Here is a 23,704-nt window from a genome sequence, read left to right as displayed (position 1 = left end):
CAAGCGATTGTAGGAGAAAAGTGTAGCTGAAACTGAAGACAAACTGGTTGGCTGGTACCTGTAGTTCCACAGAGCACTGACACAGGAGACTGCTAGTGAATGCTAGTGCAGAATGCAGATGAAGCTGTAGCTGAACTGGATGGCTGGTGCCTGTAGTTCCACGGAGCACTGACACAGGAGAGTCTCAGGAGACTGCTAGTGAATGCTGGAGCAGAATGCAGATGGAGCTGCAATGGAACTGGATGGCTGGTGCCTGTAGTTCCATGGAGCACTGACATAGGGGAATCTCTGGAGCCAGGAGACTGGAGCCAGGAGACGCTTGTTCACAGGATGTGACGCGTTGTTTAAGGCAATGATACAGGAACTCTGGCTATATACCCCCTGGTCAGTAGGGATTGGAGAATCAAGTCATGTGAGCACTTTAGTGCTCAAGAGTGGATAGCAACAAGTCAGCTGACTGCAGGTGTCATGGCGGCGCCCATACTCTGGAGATGGTGGGAATACATTGGGGTACACGCTATATGGGAAACGAGGTACACACTGGAGAGAGTCTCTGCACATTGCAGGCAATCATGAAACATGCTGCCAGGCTGAGGATGTGACCTCCGGAGACCAGCACATCAGAACACCGGTAAGTGACGTGACGCAAAATGCAAATTCCTGACAGTCGTGTGTTGCCTTTGTCAATTTAGTTGGATATAGGTGAAAAAACTATCTAATCCCTCTGCACAGAGGTATAATCAAATCAATTACCTCACATCCAACTCTTGAGACTATTATAACAGATTAGTATCACCTTTGCTAACACACAGTATTATTAAAAAATATATACTATAAAAAGAGGGATTGGCAGTATCAATCCATAGACGCTTTACAAATATAGCAGCATTTGTGAAATGGTATTATCTTATTTCTCTCACAAAAAAGTATTAACTTACTGTCCGTTTAGTAATTTCAGAGACACTGTATTTAATTTATGACAGTTTGTTTGATACAGTTTCTTATCTGAATAAAAATTGGCAACAGTTGCTTTTCCTCTGTGAGAATGCAGACACCACAGATTTATATAGTTCGCTTATAAAAAATGTATCCAATGGGGGAGATTCAAATGTTTGAAAAGTCGGTTGGGTGTCTGTTTTTTTCCTGTCTATTAGATAAGAAAAAACAGACTCCCAACTGACTTTTCAAACATTTGAATCTCCCCCAATGTGTCCAGTTAGTGTCAATATAAAAACCACATCAGCTGCTCAAAAGTAATTTTGCAATGTAACACCGCTTGCAGCAGCTATTTGAGCTGTGATAACACGGTTTCACTTAAGCATATATATTTGATTAAATCTGGCCAGATATTTAAAAGTTGTGGGTAATCTCACCACTATAATAGCCTGTTCTGTTCTGAAGATGATCCTCCTGGCCGCTGGCGCATCAGCCTTTTGGTGCAGTCATCTCTGAAGGATCCTCCGGTTACACCGTCTCTGTAAGAGTGCACAGCTCAGTGAATGGATACCGGTCTGATGATGCAGAAGTTCAGCAAGTTGGCAAATGACACTTGACACGTTTCACCGCCTCCTTTTGGGATCGTTGGCTTTTTCAGAAGTAAAATACTTCTGAAGAAGCCGCCAATCCCAAAAGGAGGCGGGAAAACGCATCAAGATTTAATCAAATATATACGCTGAAGTGAGACCGTGTAATCACAGCTCAAATAGCTGCTGCAAATGGTGTTACATTGCAAAATTACTTTTGAGCATCTGATGTGGTTTTTATATTGACACTAACTGGACACATTGGATACATTGTTATAAGCGAACTACATAAATCTGTGGTGTCTGCATTCTCACAGAGGAAAAGCAACTGTTGCCAATTTTTATTCAGATAAGAAACTGTATCAAACAAACTGCCAAAAATTAAATACAGTGTCTCTAAAATTACTAAACGGACAGTAAGTTAATACTTTTTTGTGAGAGAAATAAGATAATACCATTTAACAAATGCTGCTACATTTGTAAAGCGTGTATGGATTGATACTGCCAATCCCTCTTTTTATAGTATATATTTTTTAATAATACTGTGTGTTAGCAAAGGCGATACTAATCTGTTATAATAGTCTCAAGAGTTGGATGTGAGGTAATTGATTTGATTATACCTCTGTGCAGAGGGATTAGATAGGTTTTTCACCTATATCCAACTAAATTGATATATGTAGCTTTTAATCATTTAATTGTGATACCGGCCGGTAGTTATATATGGATTAATTGATAGAAACTCTATGCAGATTTATATTGTTTATACATTTTAAATAAATATAACATAATATCAATTCCTGTGTGCTGTAATATCTGTTCTTTTTTTCGGATTTAGACAATTGATGGAGGTAGTGTGTCCCCGGTACCAAATCCCATCTAGATTCCACTTCACTAAGAAAGCGATTCCCGGACTGTACAGGGACATCAAGCTGTATGGCAAGCGGGGTACACACTGGAGAGAGTCTCTGCACATTGCAGGCAATCATGGAACATGTTGCCAGGCTGAGGATGTGACCTCTGGAGGCCAGCACATCAGAGCACCGGTAAGTGACGTGATGCAAAATGCAGATTCCTGACAGTCGTGTGTTGCCTTTGTCAATCCGTAATAAGTAGCAGTAAGGACGTTAACCACCTAGGAACATCCTCCCTTATACGTCACCTGCTGCGCATTCATCAGAAGCCATTGTCAAGTTCAGAAACTTTGGGTAAGAGCGTAAGCAGTCCACTGGCACCTAAATCCCTTCTTCCTCTTGTAACTAAGCTCCTGCAAGACACACCACCAACTCCCTCAATGTCAATTTCCTCCTCAGTCAGGAATGTCAGTAGTCCTGCAGGCCATGTCACTGGCATGACTGACGAGTCCTCTCCTATCCGGGATTCCTCCGGAGGATCCTTGAGTAGTATGCCTACTGCTGCTGCTGCCGCTGCTGTTGTTGCTGCTGGGAGTCGATCATCATCCCAGAGGGGAAGTCGGAAGACCACTTGTACTACTTCAACTAAGCAATTGACTGTCCAACAGTCCTTTGCGAGGGAGATGAAATATGACAGCAGTATCCTGTTGCAAAGCGGATAACTAAGGCCTTGACAGCTATGTTGGTGTTAGACATGCGTCCGGTATCTGCCATTAGTGCAGTGGGATTTAGACAATTGATGGAGGTAGTGTGTCCCCGGTACCAAATCCCATCTAGATTCCACTTCACTAGGAAAGCGATTCCTGAACTATACAGGGACATCAAGAAAAGTGTCCTCAGTGTCCTAAAAAATGCGGCTGTACCCAGTGTCCACTTAACCACGGACATGTGGACAAGCTGAGCAGGGCAAACTAAGGACTACATGACTGTGACAGCTCACTGGGTAGATGTATTGCCTCCCGCAGCAACAACAGCAGTGGCACCAGTACCAGCATCTCACAAACACCAGCTCGTCCCTAGGCAGGCTACACTGTGTATCACCGGTTTCTGTAAGAGGCACACCGCTGACAACCTCTTACGGAAACTGAGGGAAATTATTGCGCAATGGCTTACCCCATTTAGACTCTCCTGGGGATTTGTGATATCGGACAATGCCACCAATATTGTGTGTGCATTACATCTGGGCAAATTCCAGCACGTCCCATGTTTTGCACATACAATTAATTTGGTGGTGCAGAATTTTTTGAAGAATGACAGGGGCGTGCAGGAGATACTGTCGGTGGCCCGAAAAAATGTGGGCCACTTTCGACATTCAGCCACTGAATGCTGAAGACTGGAGCACCAGCAAACACTCCTGAACCTGCCCTGCCATCAACTGAAGCAAGAGGGGGCAGTGGCAAATGCAGGATTTCTAGCAGTGACGTATGGTGTGATTTCTAGATGGAGGTTTCCAAATGCAATCCATAATCTCACACTCTGCAGAACATGGAATACAGTATTAATATTTAACACTACAGATGGTCTATAGTATAGGCTGTATCAAATATATTTTAATAATATAAATAAGTAGTCAGGAAAAGGTTAAACGTAATAGATAAGAACCACTTGGCCCATCTAGTCTGCCCATTTTTTATCCTTTAGGAAATCTCAACCCTTTTTGAAACCTTAATTCTTTGTAAGGATATTCATATGCCTATCCCAAGCATGTTTAAATTGCTCTACAGTCTTAGCCTCTACCACCTCTGATGGGAGGCTATTTCACTTGTCCACTACCCTTTCTGTGAAGTAATTTTTTCCTTAAATTTCCCCTGAACCTGCCTCCCTCCAGTTTCAGTGTATGTCCTCGAGTTCTAATATTCCTCTTCCTTTGAAGAATGTTTCCCTCCTGAATTTTGTTAAGACCCTTGGTATATTTGAAGGTTTCTATCATGTCCCCCCTTTCCCTTCTCTCCTCCAAACTATACATGTTAAGATCTTTTAGCCTTTCCGGGTAAGCTTTGTGATGTAGGCCATGCACAATTTTAGTTGCCCTTCTTTGTACACTCTCTAATGTATTTATATCCTTCTGTAGATATGGTCTCCAGAACTGGACACAGTATTCAAGATGAGGCCGTACCAATGACCTGTGGCATTATTACTTCTCTTTTCCTGCTACGGATTCCTCTCGCTATGCAACTAAGCATCTGACTTGCCTTTCTCATTGCTTTGTTGCATTGCTTTCCTGCCTTTAAGTCACTTGAAATAGTGACTCCTAAATACCTTTCCTCCTCAGTAGTTTCCATTATAGTACCCTTGATACTATATATGCCGTCAAATTCTATGATTCTATGATTCTATAATATAATGAAATAAATAAATAAATAAATACACAAACAGAATAGACCCAATACTACATTTTCTAAGTACACATTCTCCCACCTCATGGTAAGGCTCCTGTCTCTTCTTCCTGATAGCTACTCTCTGGTCCAGTGCACTGATTGAGGACTCACACACATAGCAAACTTGGTAGAACAAGCTGCTACAGTACCACTGGGCATGTGCAGCAGCTCTGCTCTGTCCCTTTAACTGCATGATGTGGTGGCAGCTCTAGCAATCATATTATATACCATTGCTACTGCACTGTAAAAATTTGAGCCACTTGCAGAGAGGACGGGGGTTTCCAGGCAACCGGAAACCCCCCTGTGTTTGCCTATGGGTGGGAACGAGGTGGAATTCAACACTCTATATGCTTCAGAGGATGGAGGAGCAGCAAAAGGCCATTCAAGCCTATACATCCACCTACAATATAGGCAATGGAGGGGGAATGCACCTGACTCAAGCGCAGTGGAGATTGATTTACATGTTGTGCAAGGTTCTCCAACCCTTCGAACTTGCCACATGTGAAGTCAGTTCAGACACTGCCAGCTGGAGTCAGGTCATTCCCCCATCAGGTATTTGCAGAAGCAGCTGGAGAAATTGAAGGAGGAGGTAAGACAGAGCAATTCCTTCATTTTCTCCTGCAACTGGGGCTGCGAGTAAAAGAATAAAATTTTCTAGCCCACCCGCTGGTGGTGATGCAGGGCAGTCAGGAGCAAGTGTTGACATCTGGTCCGGACTGAAGGACCTGCCAACGACCTGTCTACTGTCACTGCATATGATGCTGTCACCATTGAAAGATAGCATCCAAGTAGGCATGTCAGACAGTCCATATGTATACTGGCAGGAAAAAGAGGCAATTTGGAGGCCCTTGCACAAACTGCCTTTATTTTACCTAAGTTGCCCCCCTCCAGTGTGTACTCCGAAAGAGTGTTTAGTGCAGCCGGTAACCTTGTCGGTGATCAGCATAGGAGGTTACTTCCAGAAAATGTGGAGAAGATGATGTTCATCAAAATGAATTGTAAATTCCTCATGGAAGACATTTACCAGCAATCCTGTCTGCCACTGCAGTGCCACTCCTAGATGGGCCAGGTGTTTGTGCCGCACTTGTGTCGCTTAGCTTAGTCCTCCAGCGACCTTGGTGCAACCTTTTGGCCTAAAAACAATATTGTGAGGTGTGAGGCATTCAGAATAGACTGGAAATTAGTGGAATTGAATGTTATTGAGGTTAATAATACCGTAGGATCAAAATTACCCCCAAATTCTGTGATTTTAGCTGTTTTTATATTTTTTTCCAAAAATCATCCAGGTCCAAAACCAAAACCCGAAAGGGTGGTTTTGGCAAAACCAATTCTGATCCAAAAAACACGAGCGGAGATCTAGATCCAAAACCAAAACACAAAACACGAAAAGTGTCCGCTGCACATCTCTAGGAAAAAACACACATCTACAATGGAAAACTCTGACAAGTGGGGGGACGCACAGGGCTAAACTGCCTCACATACCAGGCCCTACCCCCCTCCAGAGGTGTGAAAGCATCGCACAGCGGCGATGCTTTTGCACCTGGCGAGTAGCTCCCTGCCTACGCAGCTTAGCAGCAGAGGTCGGCGGCCACCCGCCATGCTTTGGGTTGCAGCGGCTGCATGTGAAGTCATACAGCCGCCACGGCCTGCCCCAGCAACAGTCCAGACATGCCTGCGTTGTCCGAATCATGCCCCCTCAACGCCGCCAACACGATCCCCGAATGCCGTCAACACGCCTGCGACCACCCATGACCGACTCTGCCTGTCAGTCAGGCAGAGGAGATCACACCATATAGGGCCGTTGCAGCGACCAGATATGAATTAGACCCATAAGACTGTAATTTGGCAATGGACAATAATTATTTCTAATAATTAAATATGCTTCTTTAGCTTAACTGCTACAAAACCTACAGTTTTTGGCTATTACTAGGGAAAATACAGTTTTTTTAATTATTCAGTACACTAGATTCTAAATTTACAGTAACCTTCAAATAATAATGTCGTGTGTGAACCTCGGTCTACGACCTGCCCAAACATAATCTCTGAGTTTTCGCTGAAGGGCAATAAACCATGCGCGAGGTATAGCAAAAGGCAAAGTCTGGAGAAGGTAAAGCACTCTAGGCAAGATGTTCATTTTAATGACTCCGATCCGCCCTACCCAAGAAATCCTCCTGGCACCCCAAGCAGAGAGGTCAAAGTGAAGCTTCGTTAACAATGGAGGAAAGTTTGAAGAAAAAGATTTGAGCAATATCTCTATTCAAGGTGACCCCAAGATATTTGATCTGCATGGGATGCCATGAGAAAGGAGAAATGGATTGGAGCACTTGTAAGCTTGTCTGATCTAGTGTGAGATTCAGAGCCACGGATTTGTATAGATTAACCTTAAAGTTAGAGAAGGCTCCAAAACGTTTCAACTCCAAAAGAAGGTTGGGAATCAAAGTCAAAGAATTAGACACAATGGCTAATAAATCATCAGTGAATAGTGTAAGCTTGTATTCCCTATCTCCTACTTTCATCCCATGTATACTAACATTTTGTTGAATGGCCCTCGCCAGTGCCTCCATACAGAGAACAAATATCAAGGGCGACAAAGGGCAGCCCTGACAAGTGCCATTCGAAATGTGTATCGGGTCTTAAAGTTCCCCATTAATACGCACATGGGGGGGTCATCCCGAGTTGTTCGCTCGTTGCCGATTTTCGCTATGCTGCGATTTGTTGCTAATTGCACATGCGCAAGGCATGCAGGGAGCATGCGCTTAGTTATTTAACTAAAAACTTAGCAGATTTGCTGTGGATCCTGCGGCGCTTTTCAGTCGCTCTGCTGATTGGTGAGTGATTGACAGGAAAGGGGTGTTTCTGGGTGGTAACTGAGAGTTTTCCGGGAGTGTGCTAAAAAACGCAGGCGTGTCAGGGAAAAACGCGGGAGTGTCTGGGGAAACAGGGGAGTGGCTGGCCGAACGCAGGGCGTGTTTGTGACGTCAAAGCAGGAACTAAACGGACTGAGCTGATCGCAATCTGTGAGTAGATCTGGAGCTACTCAGAAACTGTTAAGAATTATTTATTAGCAGTTCTGCTAATCTTTTGTTCGCTATTCTGCTAAGCTAAGATACACTCCCAGAGGGCGGCGGCCTAGCGTGTGCAATGCTGCTAAAAGCAGCTAGCAAGCGAACAACTCGGAATGAGGGCCATGAGCCGATGGGTTAGTATAAAGGGCATGGATTCTCTGGAGACCCACTTGTCCCAGGCAGTGGCGGAACTAGCGAGCGGTGGGCCCAGGTGCGACAAAATGCTTTGCCCCCCCCCATCCCATCCAAGTCCACCCCCTCACCCCTGGAGAGGATCTGGTGAGGGGGACCTGCTCAGGGCCAGAGAAATGGATACCTAGCAACTGTGCCGTAACTAGACATTTTAGCACTGTGTGCAATAAATGGCATCGGAGCCCCACCCCTGCATGCAAAACAGAGGCAGTGCGCACCGTAGGTGCGCGCAAAAATACATAGTGGCGTGGCTTCGTGGGGAAGGGGTGTGGCCACAAAATAATACCAATTCATAAAACGGTGCACAGTAGTCTCCATTATTTAAATTACGCCGCACAGTAGCACCACTACACCAGGTAGAGACCCTTTTACACCTTACAGCGGCCAGATTCCTCTTTTTACACATTACGGCAGACAGTGTCCCCTTTTTACACATTACGGCAGACAGCGTGCACTTTTTACACATAACGGCAGACAGCATCCCCTTTTTACACATAACGGCAGACAGCGTGCCCTTGTTACACATAGCGGCAGACAGCGTACACTTTTTACACATAACGGCAGACAGCGTGCCCTTGTTAAACATAGCGGCAGACAGCGTACACTTTTTACACATAACGGCAGACAGCGTCCCCCTTTTTACACATTACGGCAGACAGCGTCCCCTTTTTACACATTACGGCAGACAGCGTACACTTTTTACATATAACGGCAGACAGCATCCCCTTTTTACACATTACGGCAGACAGCGTGCCCTTGTTATACATTACGGCAGACAGCGTCCCCCTTTTTACACATTACGGCAGGCAGATTCCCCCTTTTTACACAGAGCGGCAGGCAGATTCCCCATTTTTACACATAGCGGCAGGCAGTCCCCCATTTTTACACATTGCGGCAGGCAGATTCCCCCTTTTTACACATTGCGGCAGGCAGATTCCCCATTTTTACACATTGCGGCAGGCAGATTCCCCATTTTAACACATTGCGGCAGGCAGTCTCCCATTTTTACACATTACGGCAGGCAGTCGAAAGAAAGAAAGAAAGAAAGAAAGAAAGAAAGAAAGAAAGAAAGAAAGAAAGAAAGAAGAATTATACTTACCCTCTCTCCGCAGGCTCAGGCTCCTCGGTGCAGCTTGACGATTCCCGTGCAGGAGAGAAGGAGGAGGAGGGAGGTGGAGGAGGGAGCCGCAGCAGCGCTGTGTTATTGGTGGAGGCGCTGCTGCTGCTGCCCCTCTGCTTCACTATAGGCTGTTCTCGGAAGACAGCCTATAGTGAAGCAGAGGGGCAGCAGCAGCAGCAGCGCCTCCACCAGTAACAAAGCGCTGCTGCGGCTCCCTCCTCCACCTCCCTCCTCCTCCTTCCCCCGTACCGCTGCTCCTCTCCTCTCTCCGGGTGGCTGTGCGCTGCGGGCAGCGGTTGCCCGCAGCGCACAGCGGCATGTAATGAGTCAGTTTGACTCATTACATGCTTTGGGCCCCTGGACAGAGGCGGGCCCCAGTGCAACGCACTGTTTCCACTGGCGGTAGTTCCGCTTCTGGTCCCAGGCCCAAATGTTCCAAGACCCCCAGGAGAAAATCCCAATCTCTCCTTTCGAATGCCCTCTCCGCATCTGTAGAAAGTGGGATAGTCGGAGACTTAATTCCTGAGGATAAGTGTATCAAATCCAAAACTTTAGTAGTGTTATCCCTGGCCTCACGACCAGGGACAAACCCCACTTGGTCGGTATGAATTAAATTTGGAAGGAGCAATCTAACATGGTTCACTATTAACTTAGCGAACAGCTTCACATCAACATTCAACAGGGAGATGGGCCTATAACTGGGACAATGGGCAGGGTCCTTACCCTCCTTAGGGATAACTGAAATGTGAGCAAGCAGGGATTAGGGGGGAAAGGGAGACTGATCCGAAATCTGATTAAATGCACGAAGCAACAAAGGGGAAAGAACATCACCAAACATTTTGTAATATGCAATAGAAACCCCATCTGGGCCTGGACTTTTACCATTAGGGGAAGATTTTATGACCTTCTCCAATTCCTGTGCAGAAAAAGGAGCCTCTAAAGCCTCAAAAGTAAAAAAGAAAAAACAGTGTATTGCGCTAGATGTATTAATTTATAATTTATCAAGTGTCTGCTTTGACTTCACACAAACAATAGGGAACTTGCTATAAATTATAGAATTTAATAAAAATGAAATGAAAGGGTCTTGAGGAAGTCCCGATTGGAAACGGGACGAAACACGTTGACGTCATCTCTCCTAAGCTCCACCCATTGACGCTAACATCAACAGACACTACAGTATCTGACCGAGTGTACCAGCTGGAGCACTCCAGCCAGCGGTCTCTATCTGAGCGGTAACCGAGTGCCGCACCTGCCCGCCAGCATAGCGAGGAGGTCCGTATCACACATATCAGCGGCAGTGCTTAATGTTGTGCATATTACAAGGACGCTCTCCATGAACTTTGCTGTAACAACGGAAATTTCCCGCAGGTTCGGGTAATTATTATCACAGCTGAATCCTCTGCACTGGGACGCCAGTAGCAGTAGGAAAGGAGAAACCTTGTTACAACTGTTCAGACACTGGCTATTGTTGCACTATTGTAGCACTTTACTAACAGCCCTGGCAGGTCTGTTTAAAGACTTTATAATACAGTGTTGCTATTTCAGCTCAATTAATTATTGCAGTCAGAGTGTTCTCTGTCAAGAAGGTGGAAATATTTGATCTTAGAATATAGTATTAAATGTATGTATGTGTGTATAATAAATTTCATTTTTATTAAATTCTATAATTTATAGCAAGTTCCCTATTGTTTGTGTGAAGTCAAAGCAGACACTTGATAAATTATAAATTAATACAACTAGCGCAATACACTGTTTTTTCTTTTTTACTTTTGTGGTTTTGGGGATCTTGCAAATCCTCTAGTGGTTGCAGCTGATGTTGAACTTAATTAATTACTAATCAATATTTAATTGATTATTGGCGACGGGACTTGGGGTGTTTTTCACCCCTGAAAATTTGACTCTAAAGCCTGCACCTCTACAGTCATAAGCAAAGGAAAATCAACCTCTCTTAGATACCCCATAATAGAGGTCTTCTTAGATATATCAGCCCCCTTCTCCTTCGGGTCACGCAGGTTGTACAATTGGTATAGAAAAGATGAAAAGCCGCCGCTAGCTACCTAGTGGTATGACAAGTAGACCCATCCTGTGATTTAATTTGATCTTTTGCCATTTCTAACGGAACGCGACAGGAATGTCCCCTTTCGCCACTTCTCTTTGCTATAATAATTGAACCTTTCGCCTGTCGTATCCGTCTTAACCCAGATATTACGGATTTTTCTATCAAAAATTCCCTATACAAACATTTCCATTTTGCAGATGATGTCCTCCTCACTTCAACTAACCCGTTAATCTCCCTGCCCAATCTTTTTAAGGAACTATCTCTTTATGGGCATCTCTCCGGTTACAAGGTTGTAAACGCTGATTTACATACAGGACTAAAAGCAACACTTTAAAAAGACATTTCATATACTTTAAATGAAGCCGCTGCGGCCGCTATACTTAATCCACAATCTACGTACTTATTACACCATTAGCGTACAGAGTCCCGTACCGTGTACAGACTTTGCGTACAAACACCGTGCTGGCTGTACAAAGTACACTCAGCGTGTACACACCCAAAGATACACCGTGAACCCTTAACAGCTATGCATGCGATAGTAATACACTTTAAACCTTAGCAGGGAAAGGAAAACACGACACCAGATTTGTATTTAAAATGCCGGGTTCCGACACCACAACATATTATTACTGAAAGGGGGTTACAATAACAAAGCAATACAATACAACAGAATAATGGCTACAGTCAATGGTACATACTTGTTTGAATTTTGCCTCGCTACCCAGTCTGGTCCTTGGTCATCTAGATAGATAACTTTGTGAGTCTTGAGAGAGAGAGAGCGAGAGAAAACCTAACACAATGGATACTGTAATCTCTTTGTCCATTGGACACAGGGATTGTCATTTACAGTACAGGAGAGGTCATAGGTTGGTTTGAATAGGTGGGCGATGTCTGTTCAAGATGCACTTGTGGGTGGTCTCCTCTGGGTTCCCGCCGCATACCTAATGTACAGTAAATACAGTTTATATCTATATTCTGCTCCTGCACATAACTATTCGCAGGAACGTGCGATCTTCTGCAAACCAACACCGGAATATTACCCTTAAAATACCCTACAGCTGGATACCAAACACCACCTTATAACCTTGTTCTGTCCCCTCCTATCCTGTAAAGGTGAATCCCTTTGTTCTGATACCATTTAAACTGTTGTAACTTGCTGGTGTGATGCAGGGAGACTATGTGTACATTGTGCACTATTTGGATTAAATATGTAATGTGTTTTGATAGCTTTTCCATGCGTCCACAAACCCTACCGTAAATACTCATACCACACGCTAATGCGCAGGACCGCGAGAGCGACCATATGCAAATTGCGAATATGCGCACGCACGGCAGAACCAGTGGCGTAACTAGAAATTTTTCTCCCCCAAGCCAAAAAATTATTTGGCGCCCCCCCCCCCCCCCATAATTGGCACTAGTAAAGGGACAAACAGGCGCGCGCTGCCAAAAAGGGGAGTGGCTTCGTTTAAATGGGCGTGGCTTCGCATAAAGGGTCGTGGCATTGCAGGAAAAGACTACATTATACCCCAGTTTTGCAACCTGCACGCCCAGACGTTAACCACCACAGGAAAGAAAAATAATCCTGATTCATGCCCCTTACATTATTTGTCATTTTTCCTCCTTATAGTAATGCCCAGTATACATTATGCCACATACTGCAAAGGCCCTCAGACATTATTCCACACACAATAATGCACATGACACAATATGCACACACTGTAATGCCCCCGACACATTATGCCACACACCGTAATGCCTGTGACACATTATGACAGGAATCGCAATGCCTGTTATACATTATGCTACACACTGCAATGCCCCTGATACATTATAGCACATACAATGTCTGTGACACAGTATGACACACACCGCAATGATCCTGAGACATTATACCACATACCACAATGCCCGTGATATAGTATACAACACACCGTAATGCCTGACACATTATGACACACACCGCAATGTCCGTGATACATTATGTCACATACCGTAATGCCCATTACACATTAAGTTCTACAGTAAGGCTTCTAATTACTTTTAAATTACCTGCTCGTTGCCAGGGGTTTCATGCTCTTGGTTCCATGCACGGTGCCAGGGATTTTCATGCTCAGGGTGTCATGCTCGTTGCCAGGGGTTTCATGCACTGGGTGTCATGCTCGTTGCTAGGGGGTAGTGCTTGTTGCTAGGGCCGTGCTCCCAGTGCCACATATGCCCCCAGTGCCAGATATTCCCCCACAGTGCCAGGTACATGCCCCCAGTGCCACATATGCCCCCAGTGCCAGATATTCCCCCACAGTGCCAGGTATATGCCCCTAGTCCCAGATATTCCCCCACAGTGCCAGGTACAAGCCCCCAGTGCCAAATATACCCCCCCAGTGCCACATATGCCCCCAGTGCCAGATATTCCCCCACAGTGCCACATATGCCCCCTCAGTGCCTGCTCCCCTCAGTGCCAGATATTCCCCCACAGTGCCACATATGCCCCCTCAGTGCCTGCTCCCCTCAGTGCCAGATATTCCCCCACAGTGCCACATATGCCCTCCTCAGTGCCTGCTCCCCCCAGTGCCAGATATTCCCCCACAGTGCCAGGTATATGCCCCCAGTGCCAGATATTCCCCCACAGTGCCACATATGCCCCCTCAGTGCCTGCTCCCCCCAGTGCCAGATATTCTCCCACAGTGCCAGGTATATGCCCCCAGTCCCAGATATTCCCCCACAGTGCCAGGTACATGCCCCCAGTGCCAAATATACCCCCCCCCAGTGCCACATATGCCCCCAGTGCCAGATATGCCCCCTCAGTGCCTGCTCCCCTCAGTGCCAGATATTCCCCCACAGTGCCAGGTATATGCCCCCAGTGCCAGATATTCCCCCACAGTGCCAGGTATATGCCCCCAGTGCCAGATATTCCCCCACAGTGCCACATATGCCCCCTCAGTGCCTGCTCCCCCCAGTGCCAGATATTCCCCCACAGTGCCACATATGCCCCCTCAGTGCCTGCTCCCCTCAGTGCCAGATATTCCCCCACAGTGCCACATATGCCCCCTCAGTGCCTGCTCCCCTCAGTGCCAGATATTCCCCCACAGTGCCACATATGCCCTCCTCAGTGCCTGCTCCCCCCCCCCCCCCCGCTCCTTTGTGTTGGAGGGACACGGAGCGCATAGCGTGCGCCTCTCCCGTGTCCCTCCTGGCTCTCCGGCCGGTCTAATAAAGGAAGTGCCGGTTCGTGAGCCAATCAGAGCTCACGAACGGCACTTCCTTTATTAGACCGGCCGGAGAGCCAGGAGCGACACGGGAGAGGCGCTCGCTGTGTCCTCCGTGTCCCTCCAACACAGCAGCGGAGGGAAGGAGACCGCAGATTGACATGCGGACGCTCGTCCGCATGTCAATCTGTGCTAAATAAGTGGCGCCCCCGCAGCCCCTCGCCCCCAAGCCACCGCGAGGACTGTGGGGGCAGTAGTTATGCCACTGGGCAGAACAAGTACACGCACGGGAGCCATCTGTGTGTAGTTTGTACGTGATGTGTGTACTGCAATATTTTTCGACTTCGACAAGGTTAATAACGACAAATCGGAAGCTCTTCCTCTACACATCCAAACTAATTCCCTTAACCTTCTCAAAACTATTTTTTTTAACATGGCGTCCCACCTTCATTAAATCCCTGGGTGTCCATATTTCTGAATCTTACCATTCCCTATACGAATGAACTACCCCCCTTTATTTAAGGAAATTTCTCAAAATATCCTTGGCTGGAAAAAAGTTTTCATATCTTGATTAGGCAGGATTATTGCCATTAAGATTAATGTCTTCCCCAAGCTATTATACCTCTTCCAAACCCTACCTGTCCCAGTCCTATTCGAATCTTAACCAACCCTTTGACTCAATATGGTAAATTCACCTGGAACGACAAAAAAATGCACTTACATAGAGAAACTCTTCAGAGGGGTTCAACAAGGGGTGGTTTAGGTCTCCCATCATTGTCGAGATACTATTATGCCTCCAAACTCAGCCAAATGGTTGCTTAGCATACCCCACGCAACCTGAGGAGATGAGTTGATTTGGAAAGCGACATGGTACTGGTTGACTCTGTTTCTCACCTTCCAGAGATAAGTATAGGAGAAAGTGGGGAAATCTGCCCGTAACCCCAAAAAAAGCCAAACTAATATAGGAAACATTATAGACATCTATTAGTGGCCATAATAAAACTATTTGGTGTCATTAAATTGGGTCAAATGGCTATTATATGCATTTTTTTGTAAAAAACGTGAAAAAATGATAGAAATAATAAAAAAAAATTCTGCAAAATAGGTGCTCTCATTAGATTTGGGGTACATAAACATGGGTAAAATAAAGTATATATTTGGGTCATTTTAGGTAACTTTAAAAAAAAAAGTGGAAATGGACCGATTACTCCCACCTGCAAGTCTAAAAACACTTGTCATGCTCATAAAGTTCCCCAATATACCTGTCCCATACCTTGTAGCCCAATTTCTATCACTTTGTATTTTTTTGCCACAAAAATGGCGTCATTATTTTCCAATTAAAAAGAATTAAAAACATCTAAGTGCCGAATTAGTTATTCACGGGGGTGTCCCAGGGGTTTTAGACCAAATCCCGACATTTATACATTAAAATAGAGATTTTGCACTTCTTATCACCTACTCACAGATGGTGAAGAGAAATCTGCGATAAACCCTATGGAAACTTATTGCCAATAAATTGTCGCCACTAATAGGAAACCGAATTATCGCATTTACGATAATTTATTGCAAAACCACAATAATTTCTTGTGAAACCGCAATATCGCAGCTAATTGCATACCCCCCTAGTCTAGTGCAGTCCCAAACCTGTGCATTTCTCCAGTGCCAGCAAATGCTGCTCAGTACTATCTGCAGGGCCGAATTAACAATGAAGCTGATGGAGCTGCAGCTCCAGGCCCACAGCAACCGCATTGCTCTATACTGCTGTGCTGCTGTAGACAGGATAAAAAATCCCTTCTACTGTAGCGTCTTAGGCCCCCCACCGCTGCCGGCTTAGAGGTGGATCTAATGCTGGCCGGTGACACTGGCATAAAGCTTGCCTAGCCCTCCCTGCACCGCATACCCATGGTGACACGGTTCCTCCTCCGCGTCGCAAACATCATAGCGTGTGATGTCACAAAAGTGCCGCCCTGTTGCCACATCCAGACCTCCACAGCTACACAGCACACTAAACAGCACTGGAGTGGAAGCATGTTGCCTGACGATCCTTAGTGAGTTGAGATGTCAGACATTTCAGGGCTGCCTTGCTGCTGCTATAGCAGCTATACAGTAGAAATATAATAATTCTATAAATATACTAACTCATACATAAATATGTATATACAGTACATATATCTATATGTACAGTGTGTATACATAAATAGTATGTGCAGTATGTATATATATTTCTTTAAATATGTATATATCTGATACAGTATATATAGATATGTATAGTATATTTGTGTGTGCATATATATATATATATATACATACACACACATTATATATGTATATATATATATATATATATATATATATATACAATGTAGAGACAGATAGTATGAGCGCAAACATCAAGGTAATAAACTTTCTTTTATATATATATATATATATATATATATATATAAATATATATATAAAAAGTCCCGTGGAACTACAATTCCAGAGAATTGAACAAGAAGCAATGTTCCTCAAACTCACTGACAGCCAATATTGTTTGGTAAAGAAGACTTGTCAGTGTGCACTTCTGGAACTTCCAGCTGTCGCTTCCCCAATGTTACCCGATCCCGAACGGGTGGTAGTCCTGCCAAAAGATTGAAGAAGCAGGGAGCGCCAATAGTGCATTAAAAGAGTACAATGATTTTTATTTTAAAAATCCAGATCGGTCACAAGTAAAAAACCCGTACCATAAAAGGCGGTCAAACCACCGCTCGTATAACCAGCATATGATTTTACCCCACTGTGCAAAGCAGCATTCTCAGTTTCAAATCCAAAACGTCAGACCACGCCCATACGCGTTTCGTCATTAGACTTCGTCAGTAGGCTTGGTCTGAAGTCACAAAAACTTTGTTTTAAATAAACACGTCACTGTTCAATTTAACCCATGCAACTTACATTCAAATGGGTTTAAACACAACATGGAATACAATAATCAAATCTCTCTAGTGCACAGATAATTAAGAATAGTGAATATTATACATCCACATAAAAAATAATAATTATAGCAGAGAAATTCATCAAGGCATCAGATATATAAATAAGTGGCAATAGAATACATGAAACACATTAAATTCAATTATACAAATGAGCACATCAACATCGGCGAGCAAAATCGCTTCATTAGCTGTTCAACACCTATATATATTCTATTAAATGAATACATGTTGTGCATATAACATTAAACAAACACATCTAAATTTCATCCGTCCCACGGACTCCTTATTCTAAAAGTAGTGATACCTTTATTAGTCACAGCAATCGCAATCACTTTAGCGGCCGATACTGGATGTCTCTCCCTGTGCTTCCTTCAGCGTTAGTACCGTCACGTTACTCCCGACCCTTATATCGTTCAAACCGTCGCGTGACTCCCGTCATTGCAAAGTGGAACGGCGCCCGTTCCTGACGTATACGGGCATAGTATACAGGTGTACGGACCAATCAAGATGTTAAAGGACCAGCGCTTACTTAAGCAATATGTTAATAAAAAGGGGGAAGATTAACAGGTGTATGGACCAATCAATATATTAAAGGACCAACGCTTACTTAGGCAATATATTCATAAAAAGGGGAAGATTAACTACAGCTGTTTTTATACCAATAATGCAGGATATGGAATAAAAATAAAAAGGAAACATAGTAAAAAATGATTAAATAGGCAAAAATCCACCAGACTAGGACTCAGCCTTATTATAAAATATAAACTGACATAATGACGGACAAACAAAACCCGTTTTAAATGCCTATTTCAGAAACGGGGTCAATTCATATCCCTCATTTAACCCATTTGGATAAAGACTATCTAATGTAACTATCCAGAATGTTTCTCTTTTATTGAGGGTATTTTCTCTGTCTCCCCCACGTTTGTCATAAGCTATATGTTCCAAACCTATAAATTTCAACGAGGCAGGATCACTGCCGTGGTGTTGTTTAAAATGATGGGGAACACTATGATTATCCACATTATTCTTAATGTTTCTCAAATGTTCTAAAATTCGGAGTTTTAGCACTCTCTTGGTCTTGCCGACATATCTTTTTCCACATCCACACTCAAGTAGATACACAATAAAGGTGGAATTGCAATTAATAAAACTGTTGATTTTGAACTGTTTATCCGAGTTTTTGTTACTAAAAGTTTTAGTGCCTTTTAACCCGTACTGGCATACTTTACATTTTCCACATACATGAAATCCATTTATTTTACTCAATGATAGACAATTCAAGGTGCTATTCTCTTTTCGCTCTAAAATAGGCAATAGACTAGGAGCTAAATAAGTTTTTAAAGTTTTTGCTCGTCTAAATACCATGTCAGGTCTTGCTGGTAAATGTTCAGATAATACAGAATCCATTTGCAAGATGTGCCAGTTACGCTTAAGACTAGTCTGTATTTCATGATTAGAGGAGTTAAATTGCGTCACAAATGGACAAAACATTGTTTCAGTTTCAACCCGGTGCCCAGCTTCATGTTTCTTATATTTAATTAATTCCTTTCTATCCAGTGTGCGTGCTTTTTTGATGGCTCCTTCAATTAGGGTTAAGGGATAGCCTTTCTCTAAAAAGCGCCTTTTATATTCTAATGCTTGTTCCTCGAATTTAATTGAAGATGTGCAGTTTCTTCTTAAGCGTACTAATTGTGAAAAAGGCAGATTACTTTTCCATTTTTTCAAATGACAACTATTGTACTCTAAATAATTGTTGCTGTCTACCTCTTTAAAAAATGTATAAGTCTCTATTAGTTTGTTGGATGCATAGTCACTGGTATTAAGGACTAGATCCAAGAACTCTATCTGTTCTGTCTGAAAATTGGATGTGAACCGTAAATTGAAATAATTTGAATTAAGATATTGTAGGAACCCATTGAATTCATCTTCTGTTCCACGCCAGATGACAAGCACGTCATCAATATACCGTTTAAACAGCATGATCTTATCAGAATAAGGGTTGTTAGCTAGTATGTTTCCCTTTTCCCACTCACCCATATATAAATTGGCGACACTCGGGGCACAAATCGTCCCCATGGCTACCCCGCACACTTGTTCAAAAAATTCACCCAAAAAGGTGAAATAATTATGTTTAAAAATGAAACGGACACAATCTAGAAGAAACTGAACCCTCTGTATGGTCATCTCATTATCTCTTTTCAATACCAACTCCAAAGAGAGCAGACCTTTCTCATGTGGGATCGAGGTATATAACGAAGTAACATCGATAGTGGCCCACTTATAATCATCATACCACACAAAATTTTCTAGCAGCTGTAATATATGTGTTGAGTCTTTCACATAGGTTTCTAACTCGGAGACATAAATTTTAAGGAAAATATCTACATATTCAGAGACACGGGAGGTGAGAGAATCAATCCCTGATATTATAGGGCGACCTGCGGGTTTGGATAGGTTTTTATGGATCTTCGGCAAATAATATATTGTGGCAATCCTAGGATGTTCGTTCCACAAATAACCAAATTCCTCATCACTGAGGACCCCCGTATTACACCCTCTATTGAGTAACTCCAATAAAGAGGTTTGATAATCTTTCGTAGGGTCCTTTTTTAACTTGGAATAAGAAGAGGGGTCTGAGAGTAATCTATACATTTCAGTCTCATAATCAGTTCGATTTAGTAGAACCACCCCTCCCCCTTTATCGGCTTGTTTAATAACTAAAGCCGCATTCCCTTTTAATTTCTCTAATGATAGTTGTTCCAGTCTAGTTAAATTTGGGTTTGGATTCCCCTTTTCTTTGATTTTATCAAAATCTTTTTTACCAGCTGAGCAAACAGGTCCAGATGTGTGCCTCGTGACTCAACAGGGTAAAAGGTGGATCTTTTTTTCAACCCAGAGGCATTAGAATTTCTTTGACTTTCATAATTTTTTATGGGAGCTGTTGACTTATTACCTTGTCTAATGTAGTGTCTTTTTAATGTCATTTTACGTATATACAGGTTAAGATCCATATATAAATTAAATTTATTTACCCCTGCCGAAGGCGCAAAAGATAACCCTCTTTGTAATACATCCATATCTGTTTCATTGAGCTCCACCTCTGAAAGGTTAAAAATGCCCATTTTCCTTTTCACTAATGGGGCTGCATTAATGCTTTTTTGTGAGGTGCCCTGTCCTCCTCTCTTCCCTCTTCGTCTCTGTTTCTTTTTCCCCATGTCCGTGAAGGCAATTGATTCGGAACCTGATCTTTTTGTTGTTGTCTCATATACTCTCTTCGTTTCCCTAAAAAACCTGGCTTTGGGGTATATTCCTCACCCTGTAACTGGTGGAGAGTATCAAATCTATTATTGGTGGTATATTTAGGGGTTTCTGACCACTCCATTTGTGGTCTCCAAGGTCTATCTCTACCCACTCTTTGCCAGCGCTTGGTGTATCTCTCGCGCTGGGGTTTAGGTCTAAATTGTTCAATAACTTGTCTACCTCTCCTATAATTCGTGTAGCCTTGATGGGGGGCATATTCCCGAAAATTTGAATGGTCTCTCTGTCTAGACTGATCTCTATGTCTTGAGACCGGTCTTTGCCTCTGTTGGAATCTCTGTTTCCTCACTGGCTCGTTATCCCATTTCGCCTGTGACCAATTTCTCACCTGGCCTGAATCATAATCTGTCTTATCTCTAATGAATTTTTTTCTTTTAGTCTGTATTATATCCCCCTCAATTTTGGCTATTTTCTGTTCCATATATCCTGAAAAATCTTTAAATTCAATGTCATCCCTCTTAGTATCTAACTGCTGTTCAACGGATGCCAACTCTTTCTCTAAATCTTGCAGCATTTTTTTCTTTTCATATACAATAAGCCTCATAAGCTCTAATGAGCATTCATCTAGAATGCGATACCATTCTTTCATGAATTTCTCATTGGTTGATCCGAAAGTGGGGGTCTTTGTGATACATAGTCCACGAGGCACTCTCTCGCATTTAATATAGTTCTCTAAACCCACAATGTCCCACCACATTCGGGTCTCCTTAATTACTAGGCGTTCTGCCTTGGAGTAATTATCCTCAGTTATACAAGCCTCAGCAGAGGTTTCCTCTGATATTTGCTCACTAAACAAATCAGCACATTGTAATGACCTCTTAGTTCTTAAATCTGCAATTTTGAACATATTACACTTGGAATGCAGCTACAAATACACGGAATGATAGAAACAATGTAGAGACAGAAAGTATGAGCGCAAACAACAAGGTAATAAACTTTCTTTTATATATATATATATATATATATATATATATATAAATATATATATAAAAAGTCCCGTGGAACTACAATTCCAGAGAATTGAACAAGAAGCAATGTTCCTCAAACTCACTGACAGCCAATATTGTTTGGTAAAGAAGACTTGTCAGTGTGCACTTCTGGAACTTCCAGCTGTCGCTTCCCCAATGTTACCCGATCCCGAACGGGTGGTAGTCCTGCCAAAAGATTGAAGAAGCAGGGAGCGCCAATAGTGCATTAAAAGAGTACAATGATTTTTATTTTAAAAATCCAGATCGGTCACAAGTAAAAAACCCGTACCATAAAAGGCGGTCAAACCACCGCTCGTATAACCAGCATATGATTTTACCCCACTGTGCAAAGCAGCATTCTCAGTTTCAAATCCAAAACGTCAGACCACGCCCATACGCGTTTCGTCATTCGACTTCGTCAGTAGGCTTGGTCTGAAGTCACAAAAACATTGTTTTAAATAAACACGTCACTGTTCAATTTAACCCATGCAACTTACATTCAAATGGGTTTAAACATAACATGGAATACAATAATCAAATCTCTCTAGTGCACAGATAATTAAGAATAGTGAATATTATACATCCACATAAAAAACAATAATTATAGCAGAGAAATTCATCAAGGCATCAGATATATAAATAAGTGGCAATAGAATACATGAAACACATTAAATTCAATTATACAAATGAGCACATCAACATCGGCGAGCAAAATCGCTTCATTAGCTGTTCAACACCTATATATATTCTATTAAATGAATACATGTTGTGCATATAACATTAAACAAACACATCTAAATTTCATCCGTCCCACGGACTCCTTATTCTAAAAGTAGTGATACCTTTATTAGTCACAGCAATTGCAATCACTTTAGCAGCCGATACTGGATGTCTCTCCCTGTGCTTCCTTCAGCGTTAGTACCGTCACGTTACTCCCGACCCTTATATCGTTCAAACCGTCGCGTGACTCCCGTCATTGCAAGGTGGAACGGCGCCCGTTCCTGACGTATACGGGCATAGTATACAGGTGTACGGACCAATCAAGATGTTAAAGGACCAGCGCTTACTTAAGCAATATGTTAATAAAAAGGGGGAAGATTAACAGGTGTATGGACCAATCAATATATTAAAGGACCAACGCTTACTTAGGCAATATATTCATAAAAAGGGGAAGATTAACTACAGCTGTTTTTATACCAATAATGCAGGATATGGAATAAAAATAAAAAGGAAACATAGTAAAAAATGATTAAATAGGCAAAAATCCACCAGACTAGGACTCAGCCTTATTATAAAATATAAACTGACATAATGACGGACAAACAAAACCCGTTTTAAATGCCTATTTCAGAAACGGAGTCAATTCATATCCCTCATTTAACCCATTTGGATAAAGACTATCTAATGTAACTATCCAGAATGTTTCTCTTTTATTGAGGGTATTTTCTGGAAGTTCCAGAAGTGCACACTGACAAGTCTTCTTTACCAAACAATATTGGCTGTCAGTGAGTTTGAGGAACATTGCTTCTTGTTCAATTCTCTGGAATTGTAGTTCCACGGGACTTTTTATATATATATATATATATATATATATATATATGTTGAAATTCAGCCCGGCACTCTGTTTGTAATGTAAGATCTGCCCCGGTGCCTCCAGTAACGGAATCAATAGTAAATTAAAGAAGGCTGCGGCACTCGAGGTCTTGTCAAAAAGTTAGTTATAATTGAAACATCAAAGTCAATACATCGACGTTTCGGGGATTTTAACCCCTTTTTCAAGATGTGTAGAAGCGTGACTTTGATGTTTCAATTATAACTAACTTTTTGACAAGACCTCGAGTGCCGCAGCCTTCTTTAATTTACTATATATATATATATATATATATATATATATATAAAAGAAAGTTTATTACCTTGTTGTTTGCGCTCATACTATCTGTCTCTACATTGTTTCTATCATTCCGTGTATTTGTAGCTGCATTCCAAGTGTAA

The sequence above is a fragment of the Pseudophryne corroboree genome, chromosome 5 (genome assembly GCF_028390025.1).
Source record: "Pseudophryne corroboree isolate aPseCor3 chromosome 5, aPseCor3.hap2, whole genome shotgun sequence".
In the NCBI taxonomy this organism is placed as follows: Eukaryota; Metazoa; Chordata; class Amphibia; order Anura; family Myobatrachidae; genus Pseudophryne; species Pseudophryne corroboree.
The sequence above is the reverse complement of the archived record's forward strand: the minus strand, read 5'-3'. Positions refer to the sequence as shown.